Source organism: Hylobates moloch, unplaced genomic scaffold (genome assembly GCF_009828535.3).
Source record: "Hylobates moloch isolate HMO894 unplaced genomic scaffold, HMol_V3 SCAFFOLD_14, whole genome shotgun sequence".
In the NCBI taxonomy this organism is placed as follows: domain Eukaryota; kingdom Metazoa; phylum Chordata; class Mammalia; order Primates; family Hylobatidae; genus Hylobates; species Hylobates moloch.
Genome location: NW_026652289.1, coordinates 14,250,725 through 14,261,148, shown reverse-complemented (window position 1 = coordinate 14,261,148; position 10,424 = coordinate 14,250,725). Strand labels below are relative to the sequence as shown.

At 40.6% G+C, this 10,424-nt stretch overlaps 1 pseudogene; it reads left to right on the top strand.

Annotated features, from left to right (window-relative positions):
* The first annotated feature begins 1,337 nt into the window (after positions 1–1,337).
* On the top strand, positions 1,338–1,855 carry LOC116482115 (translationally-controlled tumor protein-like; annotated as a pseudogene).
* Positions 1,856–10,424: the final 8,569 nt, after the last annotated feature.

The following is a 10,424-nucleotide window of genomic DNA, read 5'->3' as shown; positions in this document are numbered from 1 at the left end:
AAAAGGATAAATACTTGAAAGTCAAAAGTATTCCTTATTTGACATTAAAGTCAGTGAATTGATCACATTTGCTGAATGTAGATAGTAAAAAGTGCTAATTTATGGCTAAGTAATTAAACAGGGAGACAGATGGAGAATCAAATGAGTTTTCTTCACATTCAAATTTGCATACTGTTTCTGATGGTGCATACGCTTATTGCTCTGTGTGGTGCCCTCCAGTATTAGAAGAACATAGAGAGCTATTTATGTCAGCTTTGCTCAAGCAACCCCAAAGAAAGAAAAGGGGAATTATATCAAGTCCTAGACTTAGATAAAATACAGAGCTCAGTTAGATGTTCTCTTCTGTTTCTCGCTCATTCATCATTTTTGCTTCCATGTCATAGTGGGTAGAATAGGCAACTGTCAAATATTGGAATTTTCTCCTTTCTCCATTGTATCATGGAAAATGCCATGGCGTGGGAATCAGAAGATGGTCTAATTTTAGCTTTCTCAGTAACTAGTTGTGTGACATTGGACAATTCTGTTCTCTCAAGTCTTAGTTGCCTCATTTGACATTTGCATTTAATGTTGCCTAGATTATTTCTAGGCAGTATGGCACAGTGGAGAAAGCAAGGACTCTAATTTTGATCTTGGATCAGCCACCTACCAGCTGAGTGATCTTGGATAACTTAGTTTAGCCACTGTGTGCTACAGGATCTTATTAGCAAAATGAGGATGTTTGGTGATCATTTTATGCAAAGCCCTTAGAACAGTGCCTGGAATATAAGCACCCCTCGATGTTAGCTGTTTTGTTTGTTATCTCTAAGATTCCTTCGTGTGCTAAGATTCCTCGAGTCTGTGTTAAAACATGAAGGAAGGTGACTTAATGACAGCTAATCTAGCTTGCTTGCACCCTGTGTCAGACTTGTAATTGCTAGAAATTACCATCAGAGATAATTTAACTATCAGGACCCTATTTGCACTCCCTTGATGATACAATGTCACCAGAGGGAAAGATTTCAATGCCTTCCAGGCCATGCCAGTGCTCATACCCACTAGGGTGGTACTAGCTGGGGGAAGTGGTCCATCAGCCAATGCTGTGCTCAGAGTTGTTTTTATAGTTGCTGGTGGAACTTGCAGAAAGGAACTGTGACTCTCTCCTCCATCTCCCATGCCTTCAATTCAACAGAGAGGACCTGGAAGTCAATATCCCTGGCACTGGCATTAAGAGATACAACTCTGGCTTTGCCACCTGCTCTCCACTTCCGCCTGAGCACTGCTCCAGCTGCACAGAGCTCGCTCCGAGCTCCAGGCTCCTGCTAAGCTAGCACCACCGTCAACTCCCTCCAACTGCCTTCATGATTACCTACTGAGATCTCATTAGCCACAAAGAGGTATCCTCTGACTTTTACAAAGATCCTGGAGATCACGGACAAGCTGTGCCTTGAGGTGGAGGGGAAAAAGTTCAGTAGGACAGAGGGTAACATGGAAGACTTGCCCATTAGTGAGAATGCCTCCACTGAAGACCCCTAGGGTAAAGGTACAGAAAGCACAGTATTTGATGCTGTTGTTATCATCATGAAACATCACTTGCCAGAAACCAGCTCCACAAAAGAAGCCTACAGGAAGTACATCAAAAATTACATGAGAAGAGTCAAAGGCAAACGTGAAGAACAGAGACTGTAAAAAGTAAAATCTTTTATGACAGACTGCAGAACAAATCAAGCACATCCTTGCTAATTTCAAAAACTACCAGTTCATTATTTTTGAGGACATGAATCCAGATGGCATGCTGGCTCTACTGGACTACCATGAAGATGACGTGACCCCATAGATGATTTTCTTTAAGGATGATTTAGAAATGGAAAAATGTTAACAGGTTTGGCAATTGCTTTGGATCTATCACTTGTCATTATAACTGGCTGCCACTTGTCATCCACGCACCATTGAAGACAAATAGGACTGATGTCACCTTGAGCACTTTATTTTGACCATGATTTATCTGGAGGGGAGGCATTGTTTTTGAGGAAAAAAAAACCATAGCATATATAGGTGTCTAAAAATAAAATACATTTAAAGTTAAAAAAATACAACTCTGTGACCTAGACTGGAGCTGTCAGCTACCCCTCCGCAACCCACATATATACTCACATGGAGCTCCACGAAAGAGAGAAGCAAAATTTCTTTAGAATTTTTTAGAGGCTTATTTATTTATTTATTTATTTACCTTTCACTGGAATTTTTTTTTTTTTTTTTTTTTGACAGAGTCTTGCTCTGTCGCCAGGCTGGAGTGCAGTGGCACGATCTGGGCTCATTGCAACCTCTGCCTCCCGGGTTCAAGTGATTCTCCTGCCTCAGCCTCCCAAGTAGCTGGGACTACAGGCACATGCCTCCATGCCCAGCTAATTTTTGTATTTTTAGTAGAGACAGGGTTTCACCATGTTGGCCAGGATGGTCTCGATCTCTTGACCTCATGATCTGCCCCCCATATTTAACCAGTCATGGATAGGGAAGACTCAATGATAGGGTGCAAGTGGTTTTACAATCCATTTCATTTTCATTTTTGTGGCATAGCCAGTTGTTTGGGATTACAACAGTACTAAAATCTTTAAAAATAAAGCTCTTCTCATGCCTGTAATCCCAGCACTTTGGGAGGCCGAGGCGGGCAGATCACTTGAGGCCAGGAGTTTGAGACCAGCCTGGCCATCATGCAAAACCCTATCTCTACTAAAAATTAAAAAATTAACCAGGCGTGGTGGTGCGTGCCTATAATCCCAGCTACTTGGTAGGCTGAGGCACAAGAATCACTTGAACCCAGGAAATGAAGGTTGTGGTGAGCTGAGACCATGCCACTGCACTACAGCCTGGGTGACAGAGCGAGACTGTCTTGAAAGAAAAAAAAGTCTCTAAAAGATGTCCATGATGGACATCACTGTCTGGCAATCAGGACCCTTGTTTTTCTAAAAGTACCTTGATGTACTTCTTATTGTTTTAATGTAATGGCAGATCAAGGTGCTCTGCCCTTCCCTACCCAAGACTTGCGAACTGGTTCCCAATTAGGCAACTCGGCTTCTACCCTGACTTTAAATCTCATGCAAAGTGACATAAGAATGGGTGTTGGGCATTCTTCATTTGTGTCTCTATCTCCGCTCTCTAGCTCTCCACCTTACTCGGTGTTCTGTAAGGTTCATCTTTACAGACTACATCAGAAGCCTTCCTTAACCTCTGCCTTCCATTTGGGTTTGGCCAGTGGAAGGCACTGGCCGAAGATGAGAAGGTAGAAGAGTGAATTTGGGGTGATTTTCACCTTCTGCCTTCTCTGCTGGGCACAGTAGGTTGGTTCTTTCCCTCTCCTAATGCCTCAGCTCCATATGGCAACCCTAAAAATTAATAATAAATCCTTTTCCAGTTTGGTACTATCATAGAGCAGCAGGCTTGATTATTGCTCTTTGAAAATCAGTGTCAATGTGAGTTGAAAACTGTCTAGGGGAAAAAAAAACCCCAAAAATAATATTTTAAAAGCTTTGCATTCAGAAATCAGGTTGGGAGCTAAAAAAATAAAAATTAAAAAAATAAAAATAAAAATAAAAATTAAGAAAAAGTTTAAAGGCTGGGCGTGGTGGCTCACAGCACTTTGAGAGGCCACAGCACTTTGAGAGGCCAAGGTAGATGGATCACTTGATGTCAGGAGTTCAAGACCAGCTGGCCAACATGGTGAAACCCTGTCTCTACTAAAAATACAAAAATTAGCTGGACATGGTGGTGCATGCCTGTAATCTCAGCTACTTGGGAGGCTGAGGCAGGAAAGTTGCTTGAAGCCAGGAGACAGAGGTTGCAGTGAGCCGAGATCATGCCACTGCATTCCAGCCTGGGTAACAGAGCAAGACTCTGTCTCAAAAAGAAAAAAAAATTTAAGAGCTCTGCAGTTGCTTTTTAAAAAAACATGATAATTCATTTATAAATTTATAATAAATCAATAAATTTATTAATCTCTTTTCTTGGTAGATATTTTCATTTATCTAAAAGTATCTTGTGTGATTTCTTCTTTGACTCATTGGTTCTTTAGTTGTATTAATTTTCATATTTATGTAAATTTCCCAAATTGCCTTCTGTAACTGATTTTTAATTTCATTGCATTGTGGTCAGAAAACAAGCATTTCTTATTTCAGCCCTTTTAAACACATCAAGGTCTTATTTTATGGCTTAACGTATAGTCTTTCCTGAATAATTTTCCATGTGTACTTTAGAAGAATGTGTGTTGTTCTCTCATTGGGTGCAGTGTTCTATAGATGTCTGTTAGATCTAGTTGTGTTATAATGTTGTTCAAGTTTTCTGTTTCCTCATGGATTATGTACAGTTGTTCTATCTATTTTGAAGTCTCCAACTATTATTGTTGACTTATCTATTTCTCCTTTAATATCTGTTCATTTTGTCTGATTTTGCTTCATGTATTTTGAGGCTCTGTTGTTAGGTGTATATATGTTTATAATTGTTATGTTTTCTTTATGGATTGTTGCAAACCTTTGACTAATTTCTAGAGTTCTGAAAAAGTTGATACTATTGTTGCTAGTCTTTCTTTCTTTCTCTTTCTTTCTTTTTTTCTTTCATTCTTTCTTTCTCTCTCCTTTCTTTCTTTCTTTCTTTCATTCTTTCTTTCTCTCTCTCTCCTTTCTTTCTTTCTTTCTTTCTTTCTTTCTTTCTTTCTTTCTTTCTTCTTTCTTTCTTTCTTTCTTTCTTTCTTTCTTTCTTTCTTTCTTTCTTTCCTTCCTTCCTTCCTTCCTTCCTTCCTTCCTTCCTTCCTTCCTTCTCCTTCCTTCCTTCCCTCCTTCTTTCCTTCCCTCCCTCCCTCCTTCCTTCCTTCCTTTCTTCCCTCTTTTTCTTTTTTTTTTTGTGTGTGTTCTTGTTGTTTTTGTGGAGGAGCAGCTTTTTGGAGATCCTTACTCTGCCATTCCTGGTGATGTTTCTCTGCAGTTTCTAATAAGAGAAAGTCTCTGAGAGTTTCAAATAGAAGTATACATTTACGTTGTGTGTTCTTGGAAAGACCTTTTTTTTAGACTTGCTTTTACATAAAATAAGAAAACAATTAGTAAACACTGGGGTATAAAATAAGCTTTAACATAATTAACAACTACTAAACTGGCCATTTTTACATGAGCATAGGAGGTGCGACATGAATCTGAAAACTGATCCAACTGGTAGGCATCATTTCAATGTCACTAGAAGAGTCAATCTGATGGGTCTCTGTCAATGTTGACAGTCTTGACCATCATTACATTTTGGGTGCTATTTATTGGTCTGTGGTTCTTTGGATTCATCTCACAGAGTACAGATGTTAAGTATAGAGACTTTCTCTTTCTTTAAATATGAATGGTTATGATCTTATCCCTTTCAACAGTAGAGATATTTGATGAAGATTTGTATCTACCATGTGTTATTCATATAAACATTCTGCATAAGTAGAGGTTCACTGGAGGGTCACTTTGATTTTTTTCCAAGACCATTTATATACTCTAAAGATGAATAATGAACTAATAGAGAACAATTATTGACTAAAATATTAAACAAATAAAACTGGACATGAAAAAGGAAGTCCACGTGAAATCCAAGATGTTGCCAATAAAATTAAGAAATGCTGAAAACAATCAGCAATTTCGTAATAGCAATGTTAACTTTTCTTCCAGAATAACTAGTAGGTACTTAGATTTTCTTTTTAAGTATTGGCTAAAAAGCCCAAATTACCTGAATTTCCTTTGAATGTTTTGTCTTTCATACATGGACCTTGCCACATTTTTGGTCATATCCTAATTATTTTAGTTGCTTTTATTTTCTCTCCTAAGTTGCATTGGCTTCAGTTGTATGGCCTGTGCCAGTCATCTATGATTCTCCAAGGACACCAAGCACAACATCTTGCACACAATTGGTGTATTAAAAAATCGGGTCTTGCATTCAGGAAATCACACACTAAAAAGAAGAAGGGTTTATGGGAAAAATAGGGCTAGGAGCAGACTACTCAAACCTAAAGTACTTTATAACAAGAGCGTGAGTAAAGACAGACTTAGGAGTGAAAAAGACATGTTAAATTGGTAACAACAACAGAAATGTTAAAGTAAATAGTTCTCTCCTTTTAAAAGGTGATGGTATGAGCTTCCTTTCTTAAATACTCACTGAGCTGATAGATGAATGTTTTCTGGCCCACCGGTTAGGGAATGAAGACTTTTGTCTCCCTAAAATTCATATGTTGAAATATAATCACCATTGTGATAGACTGGGAAGTGGGGCCTTTAGGAGGTAATGGGTGGAGCCCTCATGAGTGGGACTAGGACCCTTATAAAATGGATCCCAGAGAGGTAGCTTACCCTCTTCTGCCACGTGAGGCTCCGATAAGAAGGTGGCTGTCTGCGACCCAGAAGAGCGGCCTCACCAGAATCCGACCATACTGGCCCCCTGATCTCAGACCAGTAGCCTCCAGAACTGTGAGAAACACATTTCTGTTGCTTATAAGCCACTCAGTTGATGGTAATTTCTTATGGTAGCCTGAGCTGAGATACCATCCATTTTCTGAGGTTGCAGCTCTTTGACAATTCAGATCCACACAGGGGCTTTAGTTCCCCCCTCTTCATCTTGCCCAATGCCTCAGCAACTATTCCCACATGAACACTGAAACCCAAGTACCTTGGTTATTTCAACCAACTACCAGGCCCCTGCACATCTACAGTGCCAGCTTACATAGCACTTTTCAGTTCTCTCCTCTATGTGGCCACTAGAGTTTCTTCTTTCCTTCTTCCTTGTGAGCTAAACTATAAATTTTAAAAGGGTTTTAAAGATCCCTGTGTGTTAGGCAGCATAGAAGGCGTCCGTTGTGGGAGCTTTTTGCTGTTATCTAGTATCTTAGTCGGCCATCTTCCCAGCAGATCTCCCACCCCCATTATTCTTTTCACAGAATCCTTTGCTAACAGATCACTGTTACTAGAATAATATGAGCATTGGGTTCATTGTGCATAGCAGGCTCCACTTCTGCGAAGAGAGAGAAGGAGAAACAGAGATTTAGTAAGAAGAGGAATTCATTTTATATTTAAAGTATAATTTTGAGGACAGGTGCAGTGGCTCATGCCTGTAATCCCACAACTTTGGGAGGCCAAGGTGGAAGGATTGCTTGAGCGAAGGAATTTGAGACCAGCCTGGGCAAGAGTAACACTCCATATCTACAAAATATTAAAAAACTATGTAGGTGCAGTGTCACGTGGCTGTCCTCCCAACTACTCGAAGTGGGAGGATCTCTTGAGCCCAGGAGATGGAGGCTGCAGTGAGCCATGATCATGCCATTGCCCTCTAGCCTTGGCAACAGAGCAAGACTCTGTCTCAAAGAACAAAAAACAGAAAGTGTAATTTTGAGCCAATTCTCTAGAGTTTATCAGGTTTTCTTCCCAGCATTTTCTCTAATGTACGCTGTCCACACAGGAGGTTGAATGGTTGCTTTAGGGCTAATTACTCGATGTGTGAATTGTTAGACCTTTTGTCTTCGTCCCTCTTCTCTGTTTATTAGCATGTCTGCAGTTGGCTGGACCATGAAAAAGATGCCATAGGAAACACTTAACAAAACTATTTAGTAACAATCATGAACGTCTCTTACAGAACCATGACTGGAAAGATAGAACTGCTGGTTGAAATAAGATCTGAATCCTTACTGTCTCTGCTCTTGTTCTCTTCTTCTATACATATAAATTTGACAACTGCATCTGAAACGACCTGTAGGGTCCTGTTGCTAAAGGGAATTTTAAATTTTCTTCCATGGAACACTAGGTTTCCAGAGAGTCCTTAATGAATTCTGCAGGAAATAGTATATCTGTTTATTTATTCAACAAATATTCACTGAGTGTTGGCCAGATATCTGACATGGGGTTGGGCTTGGTCTTTGGGGAGACAGAACTGCCAAGTTTCTGGCCCTCAATCCTTCAACTAGAGCAGCTCTGCTGGTGTCTGCTTTGTAGTTGACAATCTGTGTATGTGGGGAAGGAGGTTCTGCTGCCTAAAGAAAATTTGAAGGCTTCTGTGGTGTAGGGAATGCCCTTATTTAATAGAAGTTCTTATTAAGCAAAGCTATTTTGGGGCCATGGCCTAATAGTTGTAGGTTTATGCATCTGTACAATGAGGAGCACATAGTGAGTATGTGTGTGGTTCACGGTAGTCTATATTAAGCTGCTGTAACAAATGTCCCCTAAATCTCAGTGACTTACAACAGGAGTCGTTTATTTCTTGCTCATATTATACGTTCATTGTGCCTTGTCTCTGTCTCCAGTTTGAGTCTGACCTGACTTTTGGACTCCAGCTAACAGAGCAGCCTCTTTCTGGAGCATCACTTGTCCATAGTGGGGGTGAACTAAAAACACAGTGAAGTTAACATTTGTTCTTACAGCTTCCACCTGGGAGTTAGACAGTTCTCTGCTATTGACATCTCCTGGGCTAAACAAGTTAAATGGCTTCACTGGATGTCATTGGCACAGGGAAATATGATCTTTCCATAGGGAGTGATAGCAAATATTCGGTAACAATAATGCAAAGTGCTCTAGTGCTCAGTAAATATGTGCTGATTAAACAACTATATACAATCAACAACCAGGTATCAATGCATTCTCAGCTCCCAACCCTGTAAACCAGTTTTTCTGAGTAGGAATCCCTGAGATGTTGTGCTTTTTGTGTTATGGGGAGAGCTGAAATGAGCTGAAAATAATCTCAAGATTTTTACTGTCACAACTAAGTCACAACTGGCCTTCAACACTCCCCACCAATTGGGTAAGGAAACCATAACATCCAGTCCCCAAACCCACATCTATTTTGCCTTTTCAAAATGTGTTGTAAAATATTAGAAGGAAAACGGTCTGGAACTTCCAAGGATTAAGAAGAAATTCACATCAGCAGAAAGGAAGGCTGTAAACCCCCCAGGAGTTGAAGAGCTTAGTTCCAGAGCCAGATTGTATAAGATGGGGCTTAAAAACTAATCTGGAGCCATCTTATGTAAAACAAATTGTCCGCCAACAGGAAGCCTCAAAACAGGGTGCAGAGTATGAAGGAATGAAATGGATTCAAGGCTGCCATGAAGATTTTCTTGATTGAAACAAGACCAACCTATGGAATCATGCTCTGTGTGAGTCCACAATTTCCCCCTTTTCTGCAAAAACATGAAAGAAAGCATGTAGAATTTTTGTTGTGGCTGGATTTCATAAGGGGAAGATGCTTCTCTGTGTAAAAAGATATACAAGAGAAAGCTGTGGTTGGATTCTGCAGTGTAAGTGACAAAAATCTCAACTCAAAGTTGCCTTTGCAAAAGGAAATGATTCTGCTTCTCAAAGTTGAAAAGTCCAGAGATGGATTTTGCCTTTAGATATGACTGGATCCAGGAGCTCATGCAATATTACCAGGACTCTCTGTCTTCCGCCTTGCTTTTGTTTGGCTTTATTCTGCAGACTGGGTTGCATCCATCCAGGTTTGCCTCATCAGGGCCTTGCCCGTTGCCTGCCACCCTTGCCTTGGCTGAGCTTTTAAACATCTCCAGAGCTATCTGCAACAGAATTGCATCTTTAGCCAGCTGCTGGCCTGTGTCAGTTCTTCCTTTGCAGCGATAGGGCCTCTTTGTGGGCTGCCACCCAGGTCCTCTGGCTCTCATCCTTGGCCATTTACTGCTGCTAATCAACCCTCAGTCTCTCATCATCTTTCTGCAGGGTGGCAGTGTGACTTAGCATTACTCAGCCAACACTATTGTCTTTATAGCCTTTGTTCCCCCAGATTTTTCAAAGCCCACATCATTGCACCTGCCACAGGCTTCTCTGCCACTGGACATTTGGCCAGGCCACCGCTGGTGAAATCTGTCACATTAGAGCCATACCTTGTAACAGGGGTTATCCTTGCCCTACTTACCAACCCAGACCTTATGCTCTTGGCCTGCCAGGCAGTAAGTGAGGAAGTCAGAAAGTCTTGTCTTTCCACCTGTATTGTCTGACCTCTTTAGTTACTGCTTAAGCTTCTAGGTCCTCCAAGAAACAGACGTTAACATTGGATTAAGTGCGTGGGAATTTTATTAGGGCAAATGTCTGTGAGAAAATGGGAAGGGGATACCCCTCACCCTCAGACCCTTTTTTTTTTTTTTGATAGAGTCTCGCTCTGTTGCCCAGGCTGGAGTGCAGTGGCATGATCTCAGCTCACCGCAACCTCCATCTCCCGGGTTCAAGTGATTCTCCTGCCTCAGGCTCCTGAGTAGCTGGGACTGTAGGACTATGTGCATGCCACCATTCCTGGCTAATTGTTATATATATATATATACACACATTATAATATATATAAATATACATATTATATTATATATATTAATTTTTTTTTTTTTTTTAGTAGAGTGGTTGGTCTTGAACTCCTGACCTTGTGATCCATCTGTCTCATCCTCCTAAAGTGCTGGG